This window comes from Scyliorhinus torazame, chromosome 5 (assembly GCF_047496885.1).
Source record: "Scyliorhinus torazame isolate Kashiwa2021f chromosome 5, sScyTor2.1, whole genome shotgun sequence".
Classification (NCBI taxonomy): Eukaryota; Metazoa; Chordata; class Chondrichthyes; order Carcharhiniformes; family Scyliorhinidae; genus Scyliorhinus; species Scyliorhinus torazame.
The window spans coordinates 104,701,995-104,728,694 of NC_092711.1; the positions used below are offsets into that span (position 1 = coordinate 104,701,995).

Genomic DNA, 26,700 nt, shown 5'->3' on the forward strand with positions numbered 1-26,700 from the left:
GAATGTGCAGACTCCACACTGACAGTGACCCAAACCAGGAATCAAACCTGGAACCCTTGCACTGCGAATCAACAGTGCTAACCACTGTGCTGCCTTGCCACCCATTATCCATATCTTTTACCATCTTCTTTACCTCAATTAGATCGCCCCTCATTCTTCTAAACTCCAGAGAGTATAGGCCTAAACTGTTCAATCTCTCCTCATACGACAAACCCCTCACCTCTGGAATCAATCTAGTGAACCTCCTCGGAACTGCCTCCAATGCGACTACATCTTTCACAAATAAGGGGACAAAACTGTGCACAATACTCCAGGTGCGACATTACCAATGCCTTGTATAGTTGCAACAACACTTCCTTACTCAATTCCTTTTGCTAACATTCCATTTGCTTTCCTTATTATCTGCGGCACCTGGATGCTCGTTTTCTGTGACTCATGCACAAAGACACCCAGATCCCTCTGCATAGGAGTTAAACTCCATTTGCCACATTTTGGCCCACTCTCCTAACCTATCGATATCCATTTGTAAGGTTCTTATTTTCTCATTGCAGTTTACTGGCCCACCTATATTTGTGTAATCTGCGAATTTGGTTTTTGAACCTTCTATCCCTGTATCCAAGTCGTTAATATAGATTGTAAATAACTGGGGCCCAAGGACCGAACCCTGTGGCAGCCCACTAGTTACATCTTGCCATCCAGAATAAGAACTATTTATCCTGACTCTCTGTCTCCTGTCCTTCTGCCAGTCTTCTATCCAAGCTAATAAATTATCCTAATCCCATGTGATCTCACTTTGTCAATTAACCTTCTTTGTGGCAACTTATCAAACACCTTCCAGAAGTCCAGATACACTACATCTACAGGATCCCCATTATCCACTTTGCTTGTTACATCGTCGAAGAACTCACAATTCTTTAGTCCAGAAATTAACTTCTTAGTATTTGGAATGGTGGAATGTGAATTCAGTTTTTAAAAATCTGGATTTAAAAGTCTAATAATGACCATGAAACCATCATTGATTGGCATAAAAGCCTATCTGGTTCACTCATGTCCTTTAGGAAAGGAAATCTCCTGCCCTTACCTGGTGCGGCCCACATGAGATTCCAGACCCACAGCAAAGTGGTTGACTCTTAAAATGCCCTCTGAAATGGCTGAGCAAAGCACTCAGAGTCCAGAGAAGGTTCCCAAGAATGTTTCCAGGGATAAATATGAGAAGACGTTGGGTCTGTTTTCCGTGGAGAAAAGAAGGCTGATTGGAGACTTGTAGAGGTAATCAAGATCCTGAGGGCTTTAGACGGGGTAAATAATGAAAATCTATTTCCCTTCTGGAGTACATCAAGAACTGGAGAGCACAGATTCAAAATAATTAGCAAAAGGAACAGAAGTGATGCGAGGAAAAAGGTTTTCACCCAGAGGGTGGTTGGTGTCTGGAACGAACATCTTAAGAGGGTGATGGAGGCAGCTCCAATCAAGGTATTTAAACGGGAATTGGATTGTTATCTGAAAAGAAAGAATGTGCAAGGTTACAGGGATAAGGCAGGGGAGTGGGATTAGGTAGGATGTTCTTTCAGTGAGCAGTGCAGACTCGATGGGCTGAATGGCCTCTTCCTGAACTGTAATGATTCTGTGGTTCTGTCAGCACAGGCCCTCCAGCATCAGCATTGGAACTGAAACTCGGATCATTAATTCAACACAGAACCACACTGGAATTTCAGAAAACTGGGAAATCTTCCGAGGGCAACTGACACCAACATCAGGTGAAATTCACCAACCGCCCAATGTCTCCAACAGATTGATAGGATTGATGAAAGCTCAGTGTTTAATCTGGGAGAAGGTGAACCAGAGAACAGAAATCATTCAGAGTAAGAAAAGATCAAAAATAATGTCCCAATCAGTAACAGGAGATCAATCAGTCTCCTCTTATCATTGAGGAAACCGAATATTCAAAACACAGTGTCTGAATCAAAGCTGATTTAATCAATATTTATACAGAACATCAATGCACACCCCAGCTTTCAGGCTTATTAATACCGGCAGCAAAAAACTCTAGCTGTCAGAGTGAAGATGGTTCAGTCCAGATGAGATTAACAGCAGAATCCAAATCCAATCCCTGCAGTCACTTGTGAACTCGCTGGTGTCTCAGCATGTGGGATGACTGAATGAATCCCTTCCCACACACTGAGCAGATGAACGGCCTCTCCCCAGTGTGACTCCGCTGGTGCTTAAGTAGGTTGGACTTCCAAGAGAAACCTTTCCCACAGAAAGAACAGATGAAAGGTCTCTCCCTGGTTTGAGTGTGTTCATGTGTCAGCAGATCCTTCCGGCTTTTAAAGCTCTTCTCACAGTCAGGATATTTAAACGGCCTCTGATCAGTATGAACAAGTTGGTGTGTCAGCAGATCGAATGAACGGGCGAATCCTTTCCCACAAACGGAGCAGGTGAACGGCTTCTCCCCGGTGTGAGTGAGTTTATGGCTCAACAGATCTCTTTTCCTTTTATAGTTTTTCTCACAGTAAGAACATTGAAAAGGTCTCTCCTCACTGTGGATATGATGGTGTTTCAGGAGGTGGTACGAAGTTCTGAAGCCTTTCCGACACAGAGCAGATGAACGGTCTTTCCCCTGTGTGAACTCGCTGGTGTCTCAGAAGGTCAGATGATTTAGTGAATCCTTTCTCACACACAGAACGGGTGAATGGTCTCTCCCCGGTGTGACTGCGTTGATGAATATGCAGCTCAGACGGGTAATTGAATCCCTTCCCACAGTCTCCACATTTCCACGGTTTCTCCCCCATGGGACAACACTTGTGTTTTGACAAGGTTGATGATTGGCTGAAGCTTCGTCCACACACAGAACACGGAAACACTTTCTCCCCATTGTGAGCGGTTTTTTTTGATTCCATGTTCAAAAGCTGATAATGTTCTGGCTCTGATGAATCGAGTGACTGTTACATCCTGATGTGATATTTACAAATCACCCCTTCCAATATCCTGAAAAATGAATTCAAAGAGGAGAAAAAGAGAGTGATAAACACAAAGGCAGCTTGTGAAATGGAGTTGGATGAATCCCTCATTTGTGGGACCGGCACTAGGAAACGTGACCATGAAAACTTCTGGATTGTCATAAAAAACAACTGGTTCACCAATGTCCTTCTGGGAAGGGAAGCTGCCACCTGATCTGGGCCGTCACCTCCTGGTCTGGGGGAGAGAGGAAGAGGGAGGTGGGAGTTGGAAGGCTTGAAGGAGAGGATTTTATCTAAAACTCGACCAGAGCTCTCATGTAATGTCCAAAACCCTTAACCTCCACTATCATCTCCAAGTGTCCCTCCAAGTCAGAAAATGTCCTGAATTGTCTGACTCAGTACTGGATAAGCAGAAATGTCCTCCATTTAAATATCGGGACGAGGAAAGCAATCATCTTCAGTTTCTGTTATATATCCCACTCCCTAGCTACTATCTCTATTGCAACTCTTTGAGGCTGAACCAATCTGTTCATAATCTGGTTGTCAAATTTCATCCCAAACTGTTTTTTTGATGACACATCACTAAGACTGTCTATTTCCACCTCAGTAACCTTGTCCAGATGTGCTGCTGCCTCATCTCATCTGCGACTGAAATTCATTCATTCCTTTGTCACCTCAATCCTTAACGGCTCCAAATCATTCCCTTGCCAGCCTCAGATTCAACTCCACACAAGGTCATGTCAAAATCTGCTGCTTGTGTGCGGATTCACACTAATACCTGTTCAGGAGTGACCAAATCCACTGGAGAAAGGGGGACATCTTGGGGGGGGGGGGGGGGGGGGGGGGGGTGGTATGGTGGGAGATGTTGATGACAAAACAATTGATGGGGGAAGGGTGAAACCTGTTGAGAGTGAAGATTGTGGAAACTGGAGACACGTGGCTTTATCAGGGGTATCAAGTGCACACCATTTACATGGTGGAGGAGGCCCAACAGTTGTCCAAAACCAAAAATATGAAATATGCCCTTATAAAATTCCAAATATAAAATATTTGACTTACACTCTGCCTGTTCTACCCACCAACAGTGTGCACAGAGCTCTCTTGGATCTTTGACACTCCATGCTGGTCCCCAACATATAAACACAAAAACTCTGTCAATATCCCCTCCCTTGACAGACAGAAGCCTATTCCCTTAATCCTAACTACCATTGCCCACTCAGGTCATTCTCATCAAACGTCCTCACCCAACTCAGTCAGAAGCCTTTCTATCAACCCCCCTCCCCATCTCACTCACAGGTTCCTGGCTTCAGACCTCCTTCCTCACTCACTCCAACTACCCTGCTCACTCACAATCTACTTTCCCCAACCTCCCCTCCACATGCTCAGTCCCTGCGGCTGTGATAATTTAAATTCCAAACATTACCATATGACCATAAGACATAGGAGCGGAAGTAAGGCCATTCAGCCCATCGAGTCCACTCCACCATTCAATCATGGCTGATTTCAACTCCATTTACCCGCTCTCTCTCCATAGCCCTTAATTCCTCGAGAAATCAAGAATTTATCAACTTCTGTCTTAAAGACACTCAACGTCCCGGCCTCCACCGCCCTCTGTGGCAATGAATTCCACAGACCCACCACTCTCTGGCTGAAGAAATTTCTCCTCATCTCTGTTCTAAAGTGACTCCCTTTTATTCGAAGGCTGTGCCCCCGGGTCCGAGTCTCCCCTGCTAATGGAAACAACTTCCCTACATCCACCCTATCAAAGCCATTCATTATCTTGTAAGTTTCTATTAGATCTCCCCTCAACCTCCTAAACTCCAATGAATATAATCCCAGGATCCTCAGACGTTCATCGTAAGTTAGGCCTACCATTCCTGGGATCATCTGTGTGAATCTCCGCTGGACCCGCTCCAGTGCCAGTATGTCCTTCCTGAGGTGTGGGGCCCAAAATTGCTCACAGTATTCTAAATGGGGCCTAACTAATGCTTTATAAAGCTTCAGAAGTACATCCCTGCTTTTATATTTCAAGCCTCTTGAGATGAATGACAACATTGCATTTGCTTTCTTAATTACGGACTCAACCTACCTCAAGTTTACCTTTAGAGAATCCTGGACTAGGACTCCCAAGTCCCTTTGCACTTCAGCATTATGAATTTTGTCACCGTTTAGAAAATAGTCCACGCCTCTATTCTTTTTTCCAAAGTGCAAGACCTCCCACTTGCCCACGTTGAATTTCATCAGCTATTTCTTGGACCACTCTCCTAAACTGTCTAAATCTTTCTGCAGCCTCCCCACCTCCTCCATACTACCTGCCCCTCCACCTATCTTTGTATCATCGGCAAACTTAGCCAGAATGCCCCCAGTCCCGTCTTCTAGATCGTTAATATATAAAGAGATCAGCTGTGGCCCAAACACTGAACCCTGCGGGACACCACTCGTCACCGGTTGCCATTCCGAAAAAGAACCTTTTATCCCAACTCTCTGCCTTCTGCCTGACAGCCAATCGTCAATCCATGTTAGTACCTTGCCTCGAATACCATGGGCCCTTATTTTACTCAGCAGTCTCCCGTGAGGCACCTTATCAAAGGCCTTTTGGAAGTCAAGATAGATAACATCCATTGGCTCTCCTTGGTCTAACCTATTTGTTATCTCTTCTGCACTGTAAATTCTATGATAAAATCTATGATAAAGTACACGAAAAGAAAAGGAAATAAAAGAAAATACATAATAGGGCAACACAAGGTACATAATGTAACTACATAAGCACCGGCATCGGGTGAAGCATACAGGGGTGTAGTGTTACTGAGGTCAGTCTATAAGAGGGTCGTTTAAGAGTCTGGTAACAGTGGGAAAGGGGGGATCAGATAGGGGGAAAGAGTGGGGGGGGAAATATATATAAAGACAGACAAAGAAATAAAAGGTAAAAGACAGTTAAAATTAAATGGAATGAAAACAAAGGGGTCGAGGTGGGCTAGAACTAATCATCTGAAGTTGTTGAATTCAATGTTGAGACTGGAAGGCTGTCGCGTGTCGAACCGGAAGATGAGATGCTGTTCCTCCAGTTTGCGTTGAGCTTCACTGGAACATTGCAGCAGGCCAAGGACAGACATGTGGGCATGGTAACATGGTCTTGTGTTAAAATGGCAATCAACGGAAAGGTCAGGGTCCTGAATGCGCAGAGACCAAAGGTCTACGTTTGGTTTCTCCAATACAGAGAAGACCACATTGGGAGCAGTGAATGCAATAGACCAAATTGAAAGAGGTGCATGTGAAACGTTGCTTTAACCTGGAATGAATGTTTTGGGCCTGGGATGTTAAGCATGGAAGAGGTAAAAGGATAGGTGTTGCACCTTCCGCAATTGCATGGGAAGATGCCATGGGTGATGGGAGAGGTGTTGGGTATGGTGGAAGAGTGGACTAGTTTATCTCGTAGGGAATGGTGTTTGTGGAATGCTGACAGAGGGAGTGGAAGGAAGATGTGTTTGGTGGTGACATCACGCTGAAGTTGGCGAAAATAGCAGAGGATTATGCTTTGCATACGGAGGCTGGTGGGGTGAAATGTGTGAATGAGGGGGATTCTATCCATGTTCTTGGGGGGAGCGGACGGGGTGAGGGTAGTGGTGTGGGAGATGGACCGCACACTGTTGAGGGCCCTGTCAACAGCTGGAGGTGATAAATGATGGTTGAGGAAGAAGGAACACATTTGAAGCATCACCTTGGTAAGTGGCATCATTGGAACAAATGCGACGGAGGCGGAGGATCTGAGAGAAAGGGAGGGAGTCCATATAGGGTGTAGGGTGCGAAGATAGCTGTGGGAGTCAGTGGGATTGTAATAGATATTAGCAGATAGTCTATTGCCGGAAATGGTGCCAGCAAGGTCAACGAAGGGAAGGGAGGGGAGGAGTCTGAGATGGACCAGTTGAAAGTGATGAAGGGGTGGAAACTGGAAGCGAAGTTGATGAATTTTTCCAGTTCCAGACGAGAGCATGAAGCAGCACCAAAATAGTCATCGATGTACCGGTAAAGGGGTTGTGGGAGGGGACCCAGGTAGGCATGGAACAAGGAATGTTCCCCATAAAAAGGCAAGCATAGCTCAGACCCATGTGGGTACCCATTGCTACCTTTGATTTGGAGAAAGTGAGATGAATTAAAGGAGAAGTTGTTGAGCGATAGAACAAGTTCAGCCAGGCGGAGTAGAGTGGTGGTGAATGGGATTTGGCCAGGCCTCTTTTGTTCAAGTATTGTATCATTTTTTATTCAAGTATTTATATCAAGTATTCCATGTTATATATTTAACCACCCTATCTACATGTCCACCAATGGACATGCACACCAAGGCCCCTCTTCCTAGGGTCCTACCATTGATGATTTAGTCCCTTGCCTTGTTTGCAGATTCTTTACCCAGCGTGAAACCACAGGCTGACCGTGTGCTGTGTAAAACCTGTCATTCCACAGGCCCCATTTTCCTGGAACAACATGAAGAATCTGCTGCTTTCTGTCATGTTGGGTGTTCCGATACACAAACAAACCAACATGGTTGTAGATGGTACAACTCTTGTTTTATTATTCTGTATAATAACAACTGTTAACTTCTGGCCGTGGTTCGTACTTCACCAGTTAACCTGTGGCCCCAGCCCTAGCACTATCTTAGAGAGGCACTCAGCACATGGTGTATGTCTGAGTGTCACGCTGTGAGCTCTGTGCTCTGAGCTATCTCCTGGTGGAATGAGCAGGAACTGTGGTGTTCCCTGTTTTATAGTGTGTGTGCTTTCACTGGTGATTGGCTGTGATGTTGCGTGTGTGTTGATTGGTCCGTCGACCTGTCCATCAGTGTGTGTGTGTGATTGCAGCATGATATGTTAATATGGATATCATGACATCCTCCCTTTTCACAAGAATATGTGCCTACATGGTAATAAATATTGGTGTGTACTGAGTGCGGCTGAGTATGTGTGTGCAATATTTACAACATGTACATGAGGCTAAACAATATACATAGGAAGGTGTCAGGTGCAACATAGCAACGAGGTTGTACCACAAACAAAACAAGTGAAATCATCAAATATCGAAAGAGAACTCCTGGAACGACAAAAAGAGAAACATGTTAACATTGTTGCACAACAATTCAGTGAGTCCAATGTGCAAACAGGCTCATAAGTCCAGCCTAGTAGGTGGGTGACGAATTTGGGTTGACCGCCTCAAGGGTGGGTCAGGATCCATCGGCTGAGGAATGGGCCTGGCCATGGGCGATAGAGGAATGGGCAGAGTGGCAGGAAGCTCTATGAAGTCGACATCAGGGACAACGGGAGGGCGTGGCACTGGTGCATGATCACGTAGCGAGCGTGGAAGCAGCCGAAGGGCCCGCCGATTACACCGGCGAATGGAGCCATCAGGCATGCGAACCAGGAACGAGCGGGGAGCCGCGCGGCGGAGAACCTCGGCAGTTGCCGACCAGTCACCCTCTGGTAGGTGTATGCGGATGTTGTCTCCAGGCGCCAGGGCAGGAAGATCAGTTGCCCGAGTGTCATGTGCCACCTTCTGCTGAGCACCCTGCTGTCGCATCCTTTGCAGTACTGGAGCATGGTCGGGTTTAGGAACATGAATGGACGGCACAGTGGTCCTGAGGGCACGACCCATCAACAGCTGGGCTGGTGAGAGGCCTGTGGACAGTGGGGCCGAGCGATAGGCCAGCAGGGCTAAACAGAAGTCAGATCCGGCATCAGCAGCCTTGCAGAGGAGCCGCTTCACAATATGGATGCCCTTTTCCGTCTTGCCATTGACTGGGGATGCAGAGGGCTGGATGTCACGTGGGTGAAGCCATATGAAGCGGCAAAAGAAGACCATTCTTGGCTCGCAAAACAGGGCCCATTGTCCGACATGACGGTAAGCGGAATGCCATGGCGAGCGAAGGTTTCTTTACATGCTCTGATTACAGCTGATGATGTCAAGTCGTGCAGGCGTATGACCTCCGGATAATTGGAAAAATAGTCAATTATGATGACGTAGTCCCTGCCGAGCGCATGAAAAAGGTCCACACCCACCTTTGCCCAGGGGGACGTTACCAACTCATAGGGCTGAAGCGTCTCAGGGGGTTGCGCAACCTGAAACCTTTGGCAGGTGGGGCAGTTGAGCACCATGTTGGCAATGTCGTCGTTGATGCCCGGCCAGTACACAGCTTCTTGGACCCTCTGCCTGCACTTTTCAACCCCGAGATGGCCTTTGTGCAATTGTTCGAGGACAAGCCTGTGCATGCTGTGTGGGATCACAATCCGGTCCAACTTTCGGAGGACACCATCAATGACGGCCAAGTCATCCCGGACATTGTAGAATTGTGGGCACTGCCCCTTGATCCACCCTTCCGTCATGTGACGCATCACATGTTGTAGAAGGGGGTCAGCCGCAGTCTCACGGCGAATGTGGGCCAGACTTGCATCAGTAGCTGGCAGATTGGCCGATGTGAAGGCTACATGTGCTTCGACCTGACAGACAAACCCCCCCCGATTCGGGCAGTGTGCTCACTGCTCTGGACAGGGCATCCGCGATGATGAGGTCCTTTCCCGGGGTGTAGACCAGTTGGAAGTCGTACCTCTGGAGCTTGAGCAGAATGCGCTGGATGCGAGGGGTCATCTCATTGAGGTCCTTTTGTATGATGTCGACCAGGGGGCGATGGTCGGTCTCCACAGTGAACTGAGGAAGACCATACACATAGTCGCGGAATTTATCTATGCCAGTTAACAAACCCAGGCACTCCTTCTCAATCTGCGCATAGAGCTGTTCTGTGGGGGTCATGGCCTGCGAGGCGTGGTTGACCGGGGCCCATGCTGCAGTGTTGTCCCGTTGCAGGAGTACCGCCCCAATGCCGGACTGGCTGGTATCAGTCGAGATCTTTGTATCTCGTGTAGTGTCGAAGAACGCCAATACCGGGGCGGTGGTGAGCTTGACCTTGAGCTCCTCCCATTCCTTCTGGTGTGCGGGAAGCCACTGGAACTCCGTAGTCTTCTGCACTAGGTGGCGAAGAGCCGTTGTGTGGGAGGCAAGGTTGGGAATAAACTTCCCCAGGAAGTTGACCATCCTGAGAAAGCGTAGCACTGCCTCCTTGTCTGCCGGCTGCGGCATGGCTGCAATAGCTGTCACTTTGTCTGCATCCGGACGCACCCCTGACCGGGATATGTGGTCCCCCAGCTCAGTTTGGCCAAAAGAACACTTGGCTCGGTTGAGGCGCAGGCCGTGTTCTCGTATCCGAGCAAAGACGCGCTGGAGACGACTGATGTGCTCCCGTGGTGTGGTGGACCAGATGATGACGTCGTCAACATAGAAGCGCACCCCTTCGATGCCCTCCATCATCTGTTCCATGATTCGATGAAACACCTCAGATGCCGAGATGATGCCAAACGGCATCCTATTGTAGCAGTATCTGCCAAAGGGAGTGTTGAAAGTACACAGCTTCCTGCTGGACTGATCCAGCTGAATCTGCCAAAAGCCCTTCGAGGCATCAAGCTTGGTAAAAAGTTTAGCCCGGGCCATTGTTCGGGTCGATGCAGATACAGAGTTCGCCAGAGGTCTTTTTTACGAACACCATGGAGCTGACCCATGGCGTAGGCTCCGTGACCCGGGAAAGCACTCCTTGGCCCTGCAGATCCTGCAGCTGCTGCTTGCGGCGGTCCTTGAGTGGTGCTGGGACTCTACAAGGTGCGTGAATGACTGGGGTGGCATCCGGTTTGAGCCGTATTCTGTAAGTGTAGGGCAGCGTGCCCATGCCCTCGAAAACCTGCTGGTTGTGGGCGAGGAGTGAGTGGAGCTGTGCCCTAAAGTCTGCATCCGGGAAATCGGACGTGCTTTCTGGAGACAGAGTATGTACCCACTGATCGAGGTGGAGGATCTTGCACACCTGTGCGCCGAGCAGAGAGTCCTTCGAGGATCCAACTATCTCAAATGACAGTGTGGCTGTGTATGAATTGTGTGCAACCTCGAGCTGGCAAGACTCCATGGTCGGGATAACATTACCGTTGTAATCAACCAACTGGCAGCGGGATGGCCGAATCGGTAGTTTGACCTTCAAGGTGTAGAAGGCTGACCATGCACAGAGATTGGCGGAGGCACCAGTGTCTAAACGGAATGTGATTGGTGATTGGTTGACCGTTAGGGTGGCACACCATTCATCGCCCGGATTAACGCTGTGCACTGGCATCGGCTGGTGGGTCCTACTTGGGGACATCCAATTTCTGTCTATTACCGCAACGCGGAAGGCTTCCTGGTCGTCGGTATCACCGGTCTGTACGTCATCAGGGTATGACTCGGTGTATGGAGGCTGAATGGCCCACACGTTCCTGTGAGGCTGGTGGAATTGCGGAGCATTGGCAGGTTCAGCTGCTGGACAGCAGGCAGGGTAGTGGCCCATCTGGCCACAGCGGAGGCATTGTCGAGTTTTGGCTGGACATTGCCACTTTAAGTGTGCGGATCCACAGTTGCCGCACGTCGTGACATCATGGCGTTCATTGCGCCACCGCGCATGCGCAGTTCGGTCCTGCATAGAGCGCGCCTGCGCATCACGTCCTTCTGCGCCGACGTCCCCTCTTTTGGCGCGTACAAGCGCGGGAGGCCTCGGAAAGCGCGCAAAACGGCCACCCTCGTCCGGGCCGCGGGCCGGGAGGTACTTGATCAACTGGACCCGCTCGGCCTCGTAGGACCCCTGCCGTGCCGATTCGGCCGCCTGGAATTGGGAGTACCGGCTGGTCGCGTTTTCGTGGAGGATGCAGGTTTCGATGGCGGTGGCTAGGGTGAGGCTCTTTATTTTGAGGAGCTGCTGTCGTAGGGTGTCCAAGGTGACCCCAAAAACTATCTGGTCCCGAACCATGGAATCGGAGGTGGCCTCATAGCCGCAGGACTGCGCGAGGATACGGAGATGTGTCAAAAAGGATTGAAAAGGCTCATCCTTACCCTGCAGGCGCTGCTGGAAGAGATACCTCTCGAAGCTCTCATTCACTTTGACGCTGAAGTGTTGCTCATGTTTTAGAAGGACTGTCTTGTACTTTGTCTTGTCCTCGCCTTCCGCGAATGCCAGGGAGTTGTAGATGTGGATGGCGTGTTGCCCTGCCGTGGAGAGGAGGGGGGCGATCTTCCTGGTGTCCGATGCATTCTTCCTGTCTGTGACTACTGGGAAGAGCTGGAAGCGCTGTTTAAACAGCTTCCAGTTGACACCGAGATTTCCAGCGATTTGGAGCGGCTGCAGTGGGCTGATGGTGTCCATGGCGCAGGATAGCAGATCTCTGAAGATGTTCAGGTAGGTTTCACAGTTGCTGGCGCGTTTCCAAGCCTGGTATCATGTCGTGTTGGGTGTTCCGATGTACAAACGAACCAACACGGTTGTAGATTGTACAACTCTGTTTTATTATTCAGTAATAACAACTGTTAACTTCTGTCTGTGGTTCGTACTTCACCAGTTAACCTGTGGACCCAGCCCTAGCACTATCTTAGAGAGGCACTCAGCACATGGTGTATGTCTGAGTGTCACGCTGTGAGCTCTGTGCTCTGAGCTATCTCCTGGTGGAATGAGCAGGAACTGCGGTGTTCCCTGTTTTATAGTGCGTGTGCTCTCACTGGTGATTGGCTGTGATGTTGCGTGTGTGTTGATTGGTCCGTCGACCTGTCCATCAGTGTATGTGTGTGTGATTGCAGCATGATATGTTAATATGGATATCATGACACTTTCCAGATCCCTTCATTTCCTCTCATCTGTTTAAAGCCACAAACAGAAAGGTGCAGTTTTCTCCTGGAGTTTGAGACAAATCAGTTTTCAAAATGATGCAGAGTTTCAGCCAATGGTTGGTTTAAGGATCAGCTCGGTCCTCCAGTCCCACCCCCTCTTCCTATTGGCTGGAGATGCTGTCAATCACTCCCCGGGGCATGGTGAGCTGGAGCATGCGGAGTATTGAGAGTAACTCCGATCAGAAGTTTGGGAGACCTGTTCGTTGATGGGACGTTTGCGAGCTTAGAGGCGCTGGAGGAGACGTTTGGGCTACCCCCGGGAAATGCTTTCAGGTACATGCAGGTGAGGGCGTTTGTGAAGCGGCAGGTGAGGGAATTTCCGCTACTCCCGGCACAGGGGGTTCAAGATAGGGTGTTATCGGGCGTATGGGTTGGAGAGGTCAAGGTGTCGGCGATATACGAGGAGATGAAAGAGGAGGAGGCTTTGGTAGAGGAGCTGAAGGGTAAATGGGAGGAGGAGTTGGGGGAGGAGATTGAGGAGGGGCTATGGGCTGATGCCCTAAGTAGGGTTAATTCCTCTTCCTCGTGTGCCAGGCTTAGCCTGATACATTTTAAGGTGGTTCATCGAGCACATATGACGGGGGCGAGGCTGAGTAGGTTCTTTGGGGTGGAGGACAGATGTGGGAGGTGCTCAGGAAGTCCGGCGAACCATGTCCATATGTCTTGGTCATGCCCGGCACTGGAGTGGTTCTGGAGGGGAGTTGCGGGAACAGTATCTAAGGTGGTGAAAGTCCGGGTCAAGCAAAGCTGGGGGCTAGCACTATTTGGAGTGGTAGACGAACCGGGAGTGCAGGAGGCGAAAGAGGCCGGCATTCTGGCCTTTGCGTCCCTAGTAGACCGGCGAAGGATCTTGTTAATGTGGAAGGAGGCAAAGCCCCCCAGCGTGGAGGCCTGGATAAATGTTATGGCAGGGTTTATCAAGTTGGAGAGGATAAAGTTTGCCTTGAGAGGGTCTGCGCAGGGGTTCTACAGGCGTTGGCAACCGTTCCTAGACCATCTCGCGGAGCGTTTGATGAAGGTCGGGCAGCAGCATCAGCAGCCCGGGGGGGTGTTCATCATTCGTGGGGTGGGGGAGGGGGGGGGGAGGGGGGTTTCTTTGGGGGGTATTTGAGCAAGAAAACACATGAATGATCCGGAAACTGACATGTACGGGATGAATCCAATGTACAAAATTCTGTATCTTATTGACTTGCCATGTTCATGTCTTGCCATGCGAGTTCTCTTTCTTTTTTTTGTTACGGGGGGGTTTGTTTGTAAGGTGGAAAATATTGTTGAAAAATTCTTAATAAAAACATATTTTTTAAAAAAAGAGTCGGTTCAGGCGATTGTTTGGAAATTCTCAACTGGTCAGATACCACCGGGTAAGTCGGGAGGGAGGGATGACATTTGACGGCAAAAGTTGCTCCGGCGAAAGGTGCTTGGGCTTTTATCCCAGAAAGGCCCAGATAAAGCGCCGCATGAGGCTCTACCCCGCCTCCCATTCACTCTGATTGGTTGGAGGACCACCTGCTCTAGTTCGGTCCTCCAGCTACGCCTCCTCTTCCTGTAGCTCCAAACCTGCCGTCAATCAGTCCCCGGGCATTGTGAGCTGGAGCAAACCCTTCACAATTATTGTCAGCTCCCTGGTTTGCAGCTGCGGAGCTTCTCCCTCCCTCCCGGGAACAGGCCCAGGTTAATGGGCACCATCCTGCTTCAGACACTGGAGGATGGTTCACATCAGAGGATGGGGGAGGGGCACAAGAAATGAGAGCTTACACTTTTTACTCAAATCAATGAGGACTCTGATCTCTGGCAAGGAAGGAAACCCTGGCAGGTGGGCGGGGAGGGTTCACAAACACCCGCTGGAGGTCCCAAACCCCCAATAAGAACTATTGATTTTATTGTCAGTCTGCAGACAAGAGCTGGAGAACTGAACCCAGGCAGAGGAGAGGGAGGGAGAAAACTGGGAGTGGAGGAAAGAAATGGTGCAGATGGGGAGATGGGTTTGGATTTCAGCCCAGGAAGAAGGGAGGGAGAGTGTGTGGGACGGGAATTGACAGCTTTGGGGGAACAGGAGAGGAAAAAATGTTCCAGAGAAACTAGCATTGTCTCTTTGAGAATTTCTATCCTGGACTGACATTGATGACTTTTGTAAACTCCTTTTACTAGGGGTTAGAAATGGAGAATTTGCCCACAACAAACTGAATCCAAGCTGAAGAGACAAAAGGACATTCGCACAATAGGAATCATGAAGCAGCAATTGGACATTCAGCCCCGTGAGCCTGTTCCAGCATTTAATAACATCACGGCTGATCTGATAGTGACCTCAAATCTGCATCTTACCTACATCTGATAGACCTGTCGATACCCATGGAGAAACCGTGGAAATGTGGGGACTGTGGGATGGGATTCAATTACCCGTCTGAATTGGAAACTCATCGACGTAGTCACACTGGGGAAAGGCCATTCACCTGCTCCACGTGTGGGAAGGGATTCACTCGGTCATCATACCTTATCATACACCAGCATGTTTACAGTGGTGAGAGGCCTTTCACCTGTCTGGAATGTGAAAAGGGATTTAATACTTTATCAAAACTCCTAACTCACCACCAGGTCCACTCTGACCACAGACCATTTAAATGTGCTGACTGTGAAAAGAACTTTAAAAGCAGAAATAATTTACTGTTACATCAACGCACTCACACTGGGGAGAGGCCATTCACCTGCGCCATTTGTGGGAAAGGATTCACTCAGTCATCGAGCCTCCGGACACACCAACGTGTTCACACTGATCAGAGATCTTTTAATTGTTCTGAGTTTGAGAAGAGCTTTAAAAGTAAAAATTATTTATTGATACATCAACGCACTCACACTGAGGAGAGGCCGTTCACCTGCTCCATGTGTGGGAAGAGATTCACTTGTGCATCGAACCTCCAGACACACCAATTTGTTCACACTGATCAGAGACCTTTTAATTGTTCTGAATGTGTGAAAACATTTAAAAGTATAAGGGACCTTCTGAAACACCAACGCATTCACACCGGAGAGAGGCCATTCACCTGTTCCGATTGTGGGAAGGGATTCACCTGATTAGCCCACCTTCTGAGACACCCGAGTTCACACTGGGGAGAGACCGTTCTCCTGCCGTGTGTGTAGGCAGCAATTCATTGATTCATCCGACCTTCTGGTACTCCAGCGAGTTCACACTGGACAGAGACCGTACACTTGCCCCGTGTGTGACAAGAAATTCACTCAGTAGCGCTTCAACTTGAGCTTGCCGGCGGCAGGGGGCGCGGCGCCGTCGCCCCGGGCAACCACCTGGGCCTCCAGCAGGACGAACACCTTCCCGCCGCCACCCAGCCGCCTCTCGTCGTACTCGAGGCCGAGGCGGACGCCGCTCAGCTGGCAACCGCTGCGCAGCCGGTTATTGCACACCAGCGGGTTGAGGGCCGGGTGCAGGACGGCCCGCAGGCGGCAGTGACCCTCCGACAGGCCCAGGTCGTAGAGGTGGCCGTCCCCGCCGCCCGGGGCCGCCAGCAGGCCGCCGCCGCTGTCCGGGTCCCGCGGGTACCTCTCCACCGACAGCACCAACACCTCGGCCCGGCACACCGGCGACCAGCCGACCGGCCCGAAGCCAGCGGGCCCGAAGCCGGCGGGCGAGTCGGGAAACATCGCCCGGAAAGCGCAGCCGCCCGCCGCCATCTTGGTGCAGGATGACAGGTGCGGCCGCCGTCATTGCGTCGCACGCCGGCCCACTGGGGGGGGGGGCGACGACGCGATGACGTCACAAGGGACCCAGGTTGGCCAAATGGACAAAGGACCTGAGCCCATTGAGGTTCACTGAGGAACATCCTTCTCTTTGGCCCCTTGGGTGAGAAAGTCCTGTGTTCCTGGCCCACTCCATACATTTTACCCCTTTATCTAGGTCGACACTCACTGGGTGCAGTACTGAGGGAGTGCGACAGTGTCAGAGGTGTTGGGAGGGATTTCTCTGGTCGTTCCCCCGAGTGGTATCTTACAGTCCGGCTGGTGGTGTCACTGGATACCTGCCTCTGCATGACACACCGCGGAGTGGAGAGGGTAGTCCCGCCCATTGTCTTCTGATTCAGATGTGAAATTGAGACTCCCGTCTTCCTCCCCCTGCAGCCAGATGTAAAAGATCCCACTACACTATTCCAAGAAGAGTGGGGCACGTCTCCCTACCATTCTGGACCAATGTTTATCCCCCAACAGGCAGGATCTTCCCCCCCCCCCCCCCCCCTCTACCGCATTCTGCAGCGGGGGCATCTCACCAGTGACCGGTTTTCTGGTCCCGCCCTTGTCAACGGGGTTTTCCGTTGAACACCCCCTTTGCTGCCGCAAAACCCATGGGTGGGGTGCGGTATCAGCAGGAGTGTGAGATCTCGCCGGTGTGAACAGCCAGAGAAAATCCCGTGATCACTGAAAAGACATGATCTGACCATTTAGCATGTTGTTTGTGGGAGCTTCTTGTGCACAAATTGGCTGCCCGTGTTTCCTACATTAGTGGCTACGTTTCAAAAGTACTTTGTGAAATGTTCTGGGCTGCCCCATGGTTGGGAAGGATACTGCAAATGTTTTTTAGTTTGGCAATGGTGGCACAGTGTTTAGCACTGCTGCCTCACAGCGCCAGGGACCCGGGTTGTATTCTGGCCTTGGGTGACTGTGAAGTTCTCCCCGTGCCTGCGCGGTTTCCTCCGGGTGCTCCGGTTTCCTCCCACGGTCCGAGGATGTGCGGGTTGGGTGGATTGGCCGTGCTAGATTACCCCTTGGTTAGATGGGGCTACGGGATTATGGGGGAGTGGGCCAAGGCTGGGTGCTCTTCCAGAGGTTTGGTGCGGAGTTGATGGGCCGAGTGGCCTCCTTGTGCACTGCAGGGTTTCTATGAACCAATTTCCATTCTGTTACCAGAACAAAATATTGTAGGGATCCGCTATCACAAGGCACAGAACATTCGGCAGTTTTCCTGTAATGCTAAGATACAACTTAGCAGCAGTTGTCCAAGTCTCAAATATTTGCTAAAGCCTTGGTAAAGTTCAATTTAGGATCTAAAACAGGGACTCTATTCTGACTAAGTTTCAGATCAATCAACCTGATTGGATTCACAGGACAACTCATCCCATGCCCACAGTTGTGATGGAAGTGGCAATTCTAAATGCCTGTATGGAGTCACGAGAAAGCTGAGAGATTTGGAATCACTACATGATTGGCTCATTGGCAACCCTTATGACAGCATAAGAAATGGAACACTACCACGCTCCCGGTAAACTTCAAGTTAACTGGTTTAATTCAAACACAGACAACTGTTTAAACGGAGCAGTTAAACCAGCTTGCTGCCTCAATCTTCGACCGTCCATCACTAGGCCGATAATGAGGAAGACAGCCAGCACGGCGATGGTCACTGGCCTCTGGCTGGGTCTCGTCCTGAAGGCCGAAGGCTGCATGTTCTGTGCTTTTCCACATAAAACAATAAAGGATAGATTTGAGAGGCAAAAAAAAAAAAAAAAAAAAAAAAAAAAAAAGAAATTCACTCAGTCATCCCACCTTACAACACACCAACTTATCAAATTGATCAGAGACCTTTCAAATGCTCTGATTGCGAGAAGGGATTTAAAAGTAAATGGAATCTGCTGACACATGGTTCACAGTGGGGAGAGGCCGTACACCTGCTGTGTGTGTGGGAGGGGATTCGCTCAGTCAAACAACCTGCTGAGACATCAGCAAGTTCACAGGCGACAACAGGGGATGGATTCTGCTGTTTTTGCTGCTGTGAATCACATCCAGGATTGAATGATGTCTGGATGCCTGTTTCCAGTGGGGCTTCACAGTTTTCTGGTACAACAATTGTATGTATTGTTGACATTTAGGGAGAAAGCCGTGGACAGCAGGATGATATCAATGGACTGGTCGCATGGGCAGAACCATTACAAATGGAATTCAATCTTTAAAATTTTTTTTTAAGAGCATCCAATTTTTTTCCAATTAAGCGGCAATTTAGCGTGGCCAATCCACCTACCCTGCACATCTTGTAACTTGGGGTGAGACCCACGCAGACGTGGGGAGAATGTGCAAACTCCACATGGACAGTGACCCAGGGCTAGCATCAAACCTGGGACCTCAGCGCCATGAGACAGCAGTGCTAACCACTGCACCACCCTGCCACCCCGGAATTCAATTTAATAATAATCTTTATTGTTGTCATAAGTAGGCTTACATTAACACTGCAATGAGGCGACTGTGAAAATCCCTTAGTCGCCACATTCCGGCGCCTGTTCAGGTACACAGAGTTCAGAATGTTCAATTCACCGAAAAAGCATGTCTTTCAGGAATTGTGGGAGGAAACCGTAGCACGCGGAGGAAACCCAGGCAGCCATGGAGAGAATGTGCAGACTCCGCACAGACCAGTGACCAAACCTGGGAATCAAACCTGGGACCCCGACGCTGTGAACAGTGTTAACCGCTGTGCTACAAACAGTGAGAGATAATGAATTTCAGAGGGAAAACAAGACAAGGAAATGAACTATAAATAGAACGATACTGAGAATGTCGAGCAACAGGGAGGTATTGGTGTCCCTATCCACAGGTAGCTGGAGAGATCGATCAGGCAGCCAAGAATCCTTTCTTGGATGAGGCCTGGAATATAAGAGCAAGGAGACTATGCGAGAAGCGTTCTGGTCACTGTATTAATGAACTATAAGTCATGATTCATTAATTAGTATAAACCTGAACTCAATTTGATCATTTATATAATTGCAGTCAGTGTTCTGTTGATCAAATCGTGAGGATAAAGTTGAAGCTGAATGACAAGCGATTGTAACAATGAAAAAGTCTGAATTCTTCAGGAAGTTAAAATCCGAGCTGTTTCGGTAATAAGAATGAAGAAAATCATTTCAGTTAATTCCTGATAAAAATAACATGACTTCAGGCAAATGGAACAAGCTGATTGGTGAGTGGCTGATGAATCTTTATTTATTTTAACCTCCAGCTTATTGTTGCTTCAGTCAGTTAATAATGAAATAAATAAAGGCAATGACAGGGCATCCCAGTCCTGTGGAGAGCACATCCTGGTCACTGGATTCATCAATTGTAAAGTGAGACAATTCATTAATCATCACAAAACTGAAATCAATCTGATCATCATTCATAGAATCGTGGTCCATTCATCAAATCCAGGGGATAAAGATGAAGTTGACATTGTAAGAGTAAAGATGTCTGAATTTCTCAGTCAATTAATCATTTGAGAGGTTTAGATATTAACAATTAACAAAAACGGATTGTGCAATGGCATACTGGTTAGCACTGCTGCCTGACGGTGCTGAGGACCTGGTTTCGGCTCCGGATCGCTGTCCATGTGGAGTTTGCACATTCTCCCTGTGTCTGCGTGTGTCTTACCCCCCAACCTAAAGATGTGCAGGGTAGGTGAATTGGGCATGCTAAATTGTCCATTAATTGGAAAAAAAAGAATTGGATTCCAGTCCTGCTCCACGTGGGAAAACCAGAATACTTCTCATGTCCAGAACAATCACAAGTGCAGGAAGTGACATCAACTGGAGCAGTAGGAAGCAAAGGGCAGTGGTCGAGGGGTATGTTTGTGATTGGTGGAGTATTTCCAGTGGGATTCTAGATTTCTCAGGACATGATTCCATGCTTCTTGAGTTCTGTATCAATGCTTTAGACTTTAACATGGGGACAGCATTAAGTCATTTACGGTCCTCTTTTTGACAGTGAGAAAGAAAGCTGCAGACTTTTATTATTCATTTATGGAATGTGGGCTTCACTGGTTAGGCCAGCATTTATTGCCCATCCCTCGATGCCCTTCAGAACGTGGTGGGGAGTATTCTTCTTGAACCGCTGCAGTCATTCAGTCCACCCACTGTGCTGTTAGGGAGTGAGTTCCAGGATGTTCTCCCAGCGACAGGAAGAAACAATGACATATTTGCCAGTCAGGGTGGTGAGTGACTTGGAGGGGAACCTCCAGGTGATGGGGTTCCCATGATCTGCTGCTCTTGGCCGTCTAGATGGTAGTGGTCATGGGTTTGGAAGGTGCTGACGAAAGAACATTGGTGAGTTACTGCAGTGCATCTTGGAGATGGTACACACGGCTGCCACTGTTCGTCGGTGATGGATGGTTTGAATGTTTGTGGAAGGGGGAGCAATCAAGCGGGCTGCTTTGTCCTGGATGCTGTTGGAGCTGCACTCATCCAGGCAAGTGGAGAATATTCCATTACTCTCCTGACTCGTGCATTGCAGATGGTGGACAGGCTTGGGGGGGGTGGGGTCAGGAGATGAGTTACCTGTCGTAGGATTCCTCATCTTTGACCTGCCCTGGCAGCCGCAGTATTAATGTGGCTCGTCCAGTTCAGAGTTTGACCAATGGATGTTGATTGTAAGGGATTCAGCGATGGTAATGTCATTGAATGTCAAGGGGCGATGGTTAGATCCTCTCTTGTAGGAGATGATCATTGCCTGACACTTGTGTGGCATGAATGTAACTTGCCACTTATCAGTCCAAGCCTGGATATTGTCCAGGTCTTGCTGCATTTGGACAAGAGCTGCTTCATTATCTAAGGAGTCGCAAATGGTGCTGAACATTGTGCAGTCATCCACAAACATTCCCACTTCTGACCTTATGATGAAGGCAGATCATTGATGAAGCAGCTGAGGATGGTTGGGCCGAGGACACTGCCCTGAGGAACTCCTGCAGTGATGTCCTGGAGCTGAAATGGTTGGCCTTCAACCACCACAACCATCTTCCTTTGTGCCAGGTACGACTCCACCCAGCGGAGAGTTTTCACCCTGATTCCCATTGACTCCAGATTAGCTAGGGCTCCTTGATGCCATACTCGGTCAAGTGCTGCCTTGATGTCAAGGACAGTCACTCTCATCTCAGGCATTCAGCGCTTTTGTCCATGTTTGAACCAAGGCTGCAATGGCTGCAGGAAGACATCAAATAGACTGATCAGCGGGCCAGAAAAGTAGCAAACTGAGGTCAATCCAGAGAAGCGCGGGGTAATAAATACATTTGGGGAGGACAAACACGGCAAAGGGAAAGAATATGAATGGTATGATGTGTAGAGGGACAGAGGGGCGTTAGAATGCATGTCCACAGATCCCTGAAGGTGACAGGAGAGGTAGACATGGTGATTGTAGAGGCAGAGAGGATACTTTGTTATTCACAGGGACACAGAGTACTGGAGCAGGGAATATTCCCAGCAATTTCTATTGGAGGAAAGACCTGAAACCGCTCTCTCCACAGATGCTGCCAAAGCTGCTGAGTATTTCCAGCATTTTATGTTTTTATTATAAGATCAGGGAAGTTATACTGGAGCTGTCCAAAACACTAGTTAAGCCACAGCTGCATTACTGAGTACAGTTCTGGTCACCACATTACAGGAAGGATGTATTCATACAGCGAGGATGCAGATTGACGGGGATGTTGACACAAATGGAGAATTTTAACAATGAGGAAAGATTGGAGGGGCCGAGGTGGTTTTCTGTGGAACAGAGAACACTGAGGAGATTAACTGAGGTGTTTAACATTATGAGGGGCCTGGATAGAATGGATAAGGAGGATCTATTTCATGAATAGATCAATAACCAAGGGGTTTAGATTTAAAGTAATTAGCAGAGAATTGGGTGTGGAAGGGGGTTAATGGATCTCTGTGTCTATTCGGAACCCTGGATATGCGTTATCCCTTCTCAGTTCCCAAATAACAGAGATCAAGTCTGTGCTTTTTGGCAAAGTCCAGTTGAACTTTATTTGTCAGCTGTGCCACTGGGAAACTTGTTTTTAACACAAAATTTAGAAAGAATCAACAAATAGCCCTGCAGTAAGCTAGTCAGATTAATTGTCTTTAGCGAATACAGAAGTTGAGTTTCCATTTAAATCGTAATACACCAGTTAAATTAACTGGGTAATTGCGATTAGCAAAGCGAGCAGCAAAGGTTTCAGAAATATAGATGGAGTGAGCAAGAAGAGAAACAGAACAGAGCAACAGAAGCACTTTTCCATTCCGGTAAGTGATTTTTAAGAGAAATGTTATCTCAAAGTCTGGCCTTCTTTTTGCTGCTGATTGGCTTTAACTAATTTATAATTTATCAGTTCGACCAAAGTGTCTGTCCATCAATTTAAGAGATAAAGGTATTTGAATATGTTGGTGTAATTTTCCTATTCCATTGCTTGCCAATTTTCGAAATTATCGACACCTGCATCTCAACATTCATTAGAAAAAACACAGCCTTCAGGGCATTATGACTTTAGACTGTCTATTACCATGGAACTGGGACTGCCCGTGCTGGAAAAGCAGCAGCATACAATGGGGTCTTTTAGCTAGTTGGCGTCACTGACCTGGCTTGTCTCAAGCAATTTGCAAATATTAAAATCTAGGTGTAATGAAAGAAAATTAAAGTGTATGATCTGGATTAACCCTTAATGAGTTTCCAGCTATTGTTGCGCTTAAATAATGCTTAATATGCTTATTGAGTTCTCATTTTTTACCTTTATCATCTATAGCTAACTAAAAAAGCCAATTTCTATCAGTCCCCCCCCTCCTTTTGATTCTTCTAAAGATTAATAAGATGAATCAAAATAATAGAAATTAAGGAAGAAATGCGACAGGACAGCAGTAAGTATGGAGAGGAACTCATTCACATTGTTCACTTCAGTGGTTCATTTGTTTGGGAACAGCCTTCAACACTGGAGCGGGCAAAGCTTTGCAAGCGTTACAAGCATGCTGGAAGTATTTTATTCAAAAAAGTAATTATACAGTACAATAACAATTCAGTAATAATGGAAATTGATTATATGATTGCAGTAATAATTGGGTAATAATGCAGTAATAAAAGTTCAATAGTTGGAGCCTTGTTCAATGTCATGAGCTGGTGGTGCAGTTGGACCACTATGAACCACTTTGACTGTTGGGGCATTATAGGTAGCCAAAGGTTGGCCAATGCATCTGATCAGCAAGACCACTATGTAAATGGCAAGCCCAAAAATGAAAAATAAGAGAAGTCCCTGAATGATGGAAATTCCTGTGCCACCCACCCATCCAGAGAGCCATCCCCAAAGAGTGGTGTCAGAGGGTTGGTAAAGTTTCCTAACTTCTTCTGGACTATGTGCTGACAAGCTTTTGATTTCTTCTGAATTACTGGGATGTAGGTGCAACACTCTGCACCAATCAGGGCACAGGTGCCACCTTTTTCGGCTAGCAAATAGTCAAGTGCCATCCGATTCTGTAAAGCCACAGTTCGAATGGCTAGCATCTAGGCTGAAATGCTACTTGGGGCTCGGGCAGTGTCATTGGCTATTTTCTCGAAGTCTGCAGCCAATTTATGTCCATAGACCACTACCTTTCTTGTGTCATGAATGCACATTCTACTGGTACTCACATCCAATAATATTCACATTTACTGTATCCCGCATTCCATGCTCTATGATTTTAGCCGATTAACCATATAGTCCCAGTGTGGTTATGACCAGTTGGGAAGGTTACTTGGGCTGGTTTCTGTTTCTGATCAGAGACATGTTGATACCATCGCTTGAAAGTGTTTAATGGGCGGCCCGTAGATCGCCATCTCTTAACCTCATCGTTTATCATTTCTTTGGTTCTGGTGTCTCCACATTGGGGAAGGGAAGAGTCGTGATTTTGGAAAATGTACCATTCTGCCATTTGGGATAAAGTAAAAGGAACAGGCTGTCCTGGGATACCTGCTTGGGAATTGGTAGGGATACAAGAACACACCCAGCACTTAGAGACGTTGAAGTCTCTGGCATAGGTATAGGACATGTAAAGGAACGTGTTAACACTGAACTCCTGGGTAAGGCCTGCTCGGCCAAACATGGAACTGAAAATCAATATGGTGGCAAACATTTTTACAGAGTCTGATTTTGGTATGCGCGCTTCACATGTGACGCATTAATCCATGATTTCTTTCCTTGGGAGTTTCACGGCTGACTGGGTTGTGAGTAATATCTGGTAGGGGCCTTCCCACTTGGCTCCTAACAGTTTGCGCTGAACTTTCTTGATATAGACAAATTCGACGGGCACCAAGTCGTGGCCCCCCTCAGGAGGATCGCCCCACGCCGCCAACACCTGACAGCATTTGTTAAGTTTTGACAATAACTAAGTAAAGCATCACTAATCAGATGACAGTCTGCCTTTCTTAAGTCAATAGTTGCTGGCAGTGACATGAGTCTGCCAGTGATGACCTCAAAAGGGCTTAGGCCTGTGGTTCTGTTTGGGGTTGCTCTGATACTGCACAAAACAAGTGCCAAGGCCTGAATCCAACTCCTGCCTTCTTGGTTGTGTTTGGACAATCGTTCTTTTAAAGTCCGGTTCATGCGTTCCACTTGTCCTGATGTTTCTGGATGATAAGGGCAGTGTAGATTCCAATCGATGTTCAGTAACCTGCACACCTCCTGGCAAACAGCAACTGTAAAGTGGGTTCCATTGTCTGAGTCAATGCGAGCTGGTACTCCCCATCTGGGAATATAGTCTTTGCACAGGACTTTGGCTGTATGGGTGGCTGTAGCCCTCCTGGCTGGAGCAGCCTCGACCCATCGAGAGAACTTATCCACTATTACAAGGACATCAGTGTATCTTTGACATGTAGGAAGGGTGATGTAATCGGCCTGCATGTTCTGGAATGGTCCTGCAAGGGCAGGAGCTTTTAGCTGAGGCATTGATGTTAACGGTCCTAAGTTGTTCTTTTGACAGGTTACACAGCGGTTCAATACCAACTGTGCAGGTGTTTTGAATCAATTGCCACACTAACCTTTCTGGAATCGAGCCATCATCTGTCCTGGGGCTAAATGTCCCCATCAATGGATGTGTTGGGCCAGAAATGGCATCAGTTCCTGTGGTGCAACTGGTTTATCAGTCTGAACTTGTCTCCAAATATCATCATTATACAACTGGATACCTGAGTCTAACCATGACCATTTCTCTTCTTGTGTAGAGACATGTTGCATTTCATGTAGATCTTGTAATAAATTGGTCACTCCCAATTTGTAGATGTGTCTTGGTTCTGCTGAAGAATCCTACTGGGAGGCAGCTTCCTTTGCTACTCGGTCTGCAAGGGTGTTTCCTTGTGCTTCAATAGTGTTGTCTTGAATACGGACCTTACACTTCAGAATGGATACTTCTTTTGGTAAAGCTATGGCTTCTGGGAGGTCATCATTTCAGTGGTGGGAATCTAGAACTCGCTGTCTGATAGGGTCATTGAAGCAGAAATCCTGATCTCTTTAAAATAAATGTCTTGGATATCCAATTGAAGGACTGGGACATACAGGGCAATCGACTGAGATCTGCAAAATGGGATTAAGCCGAATAGCTCTACTTCAGCCAGCACACACACGATGGGCCAATTGGCCTCTCCCTGGACCAGAACTTTCAGGTTTTTACTCTGATAGTTGGAGTTTGTTTCTGATGATAATAACCTTTTAGGGACTGGAGTTTAACATTCTAGATATTGGTGAAATAAATCAGCTGTTTTAAACACGTTGTAGATTCTTGTCTTTCCCGCCTGAGTGTTTACCATCACCTAGCTGGACTTCCGGGTTGTGGCGATGCGGAGCTAAGCCGCGCGATTCGGCAGCTCCCACGAAAACGGACTTTCGGGCCCGCTAACGGAGCCCCAACGGCACTTTTTGGATAACCAACCCGCGGGGAAGGAAGGAGAAAGGTCCCCTGCTAACCTGCATGGATCGGACCCGCAGCGAAACGGCAAAAAAAGCGGCCCTGGTGCAGCGAGAGAAGAAAGGAAAAAAAAGCAAAATGGCGGCGCCAACGGACAAAGAAGAGATGCAGGAGTTCATCAAGCGCTGCTTTGAAGAGCTGCGCAAGGAGATGGTGGCGCCTATGCTGGCGATAATTGAAGGACTTGGAGCAACCCAGAAAGCCCAAGAGGTGAAGATCCAGGAGATCCAGGAAAAAGTGAGCGTGAACGACGATGAGCTCATGGGCCTGGCGGAGAA

The 26,700-nt window shown here is 48.1% G+C and overlaps 1 protein-coding gene and 1 long non-coding RNA gene across 2 annotated transcripts in view; one reads left to right on the forward strand and one right to left on the reverse strand.

The window, feature by feature from the left end:
• LOC140419326 (uncharacterized) overlaps positions 1–26,700 on the forward strand; it is a 304,049-nt gene that overhangs the window by 188,706 nt on the left and 88,643 nt on the right. The window lies entirely within an intron of this gene.
• LOC140419321 (uncharacterized) overlaps positions 1,957–26,700 on the reverse strand; it is a 76,911-nt gene continuing 52,167 nt past the window's right edge. Inside the window, exon 3 of the transcript XR_011945699.1 lies at positions 1,957–2,988. The gene's annotated coding sequence lies outside the window, so the exon portion shown is untranslated. The remainder of the gene's footprint in view (positions 2,989–26,700) is intronic.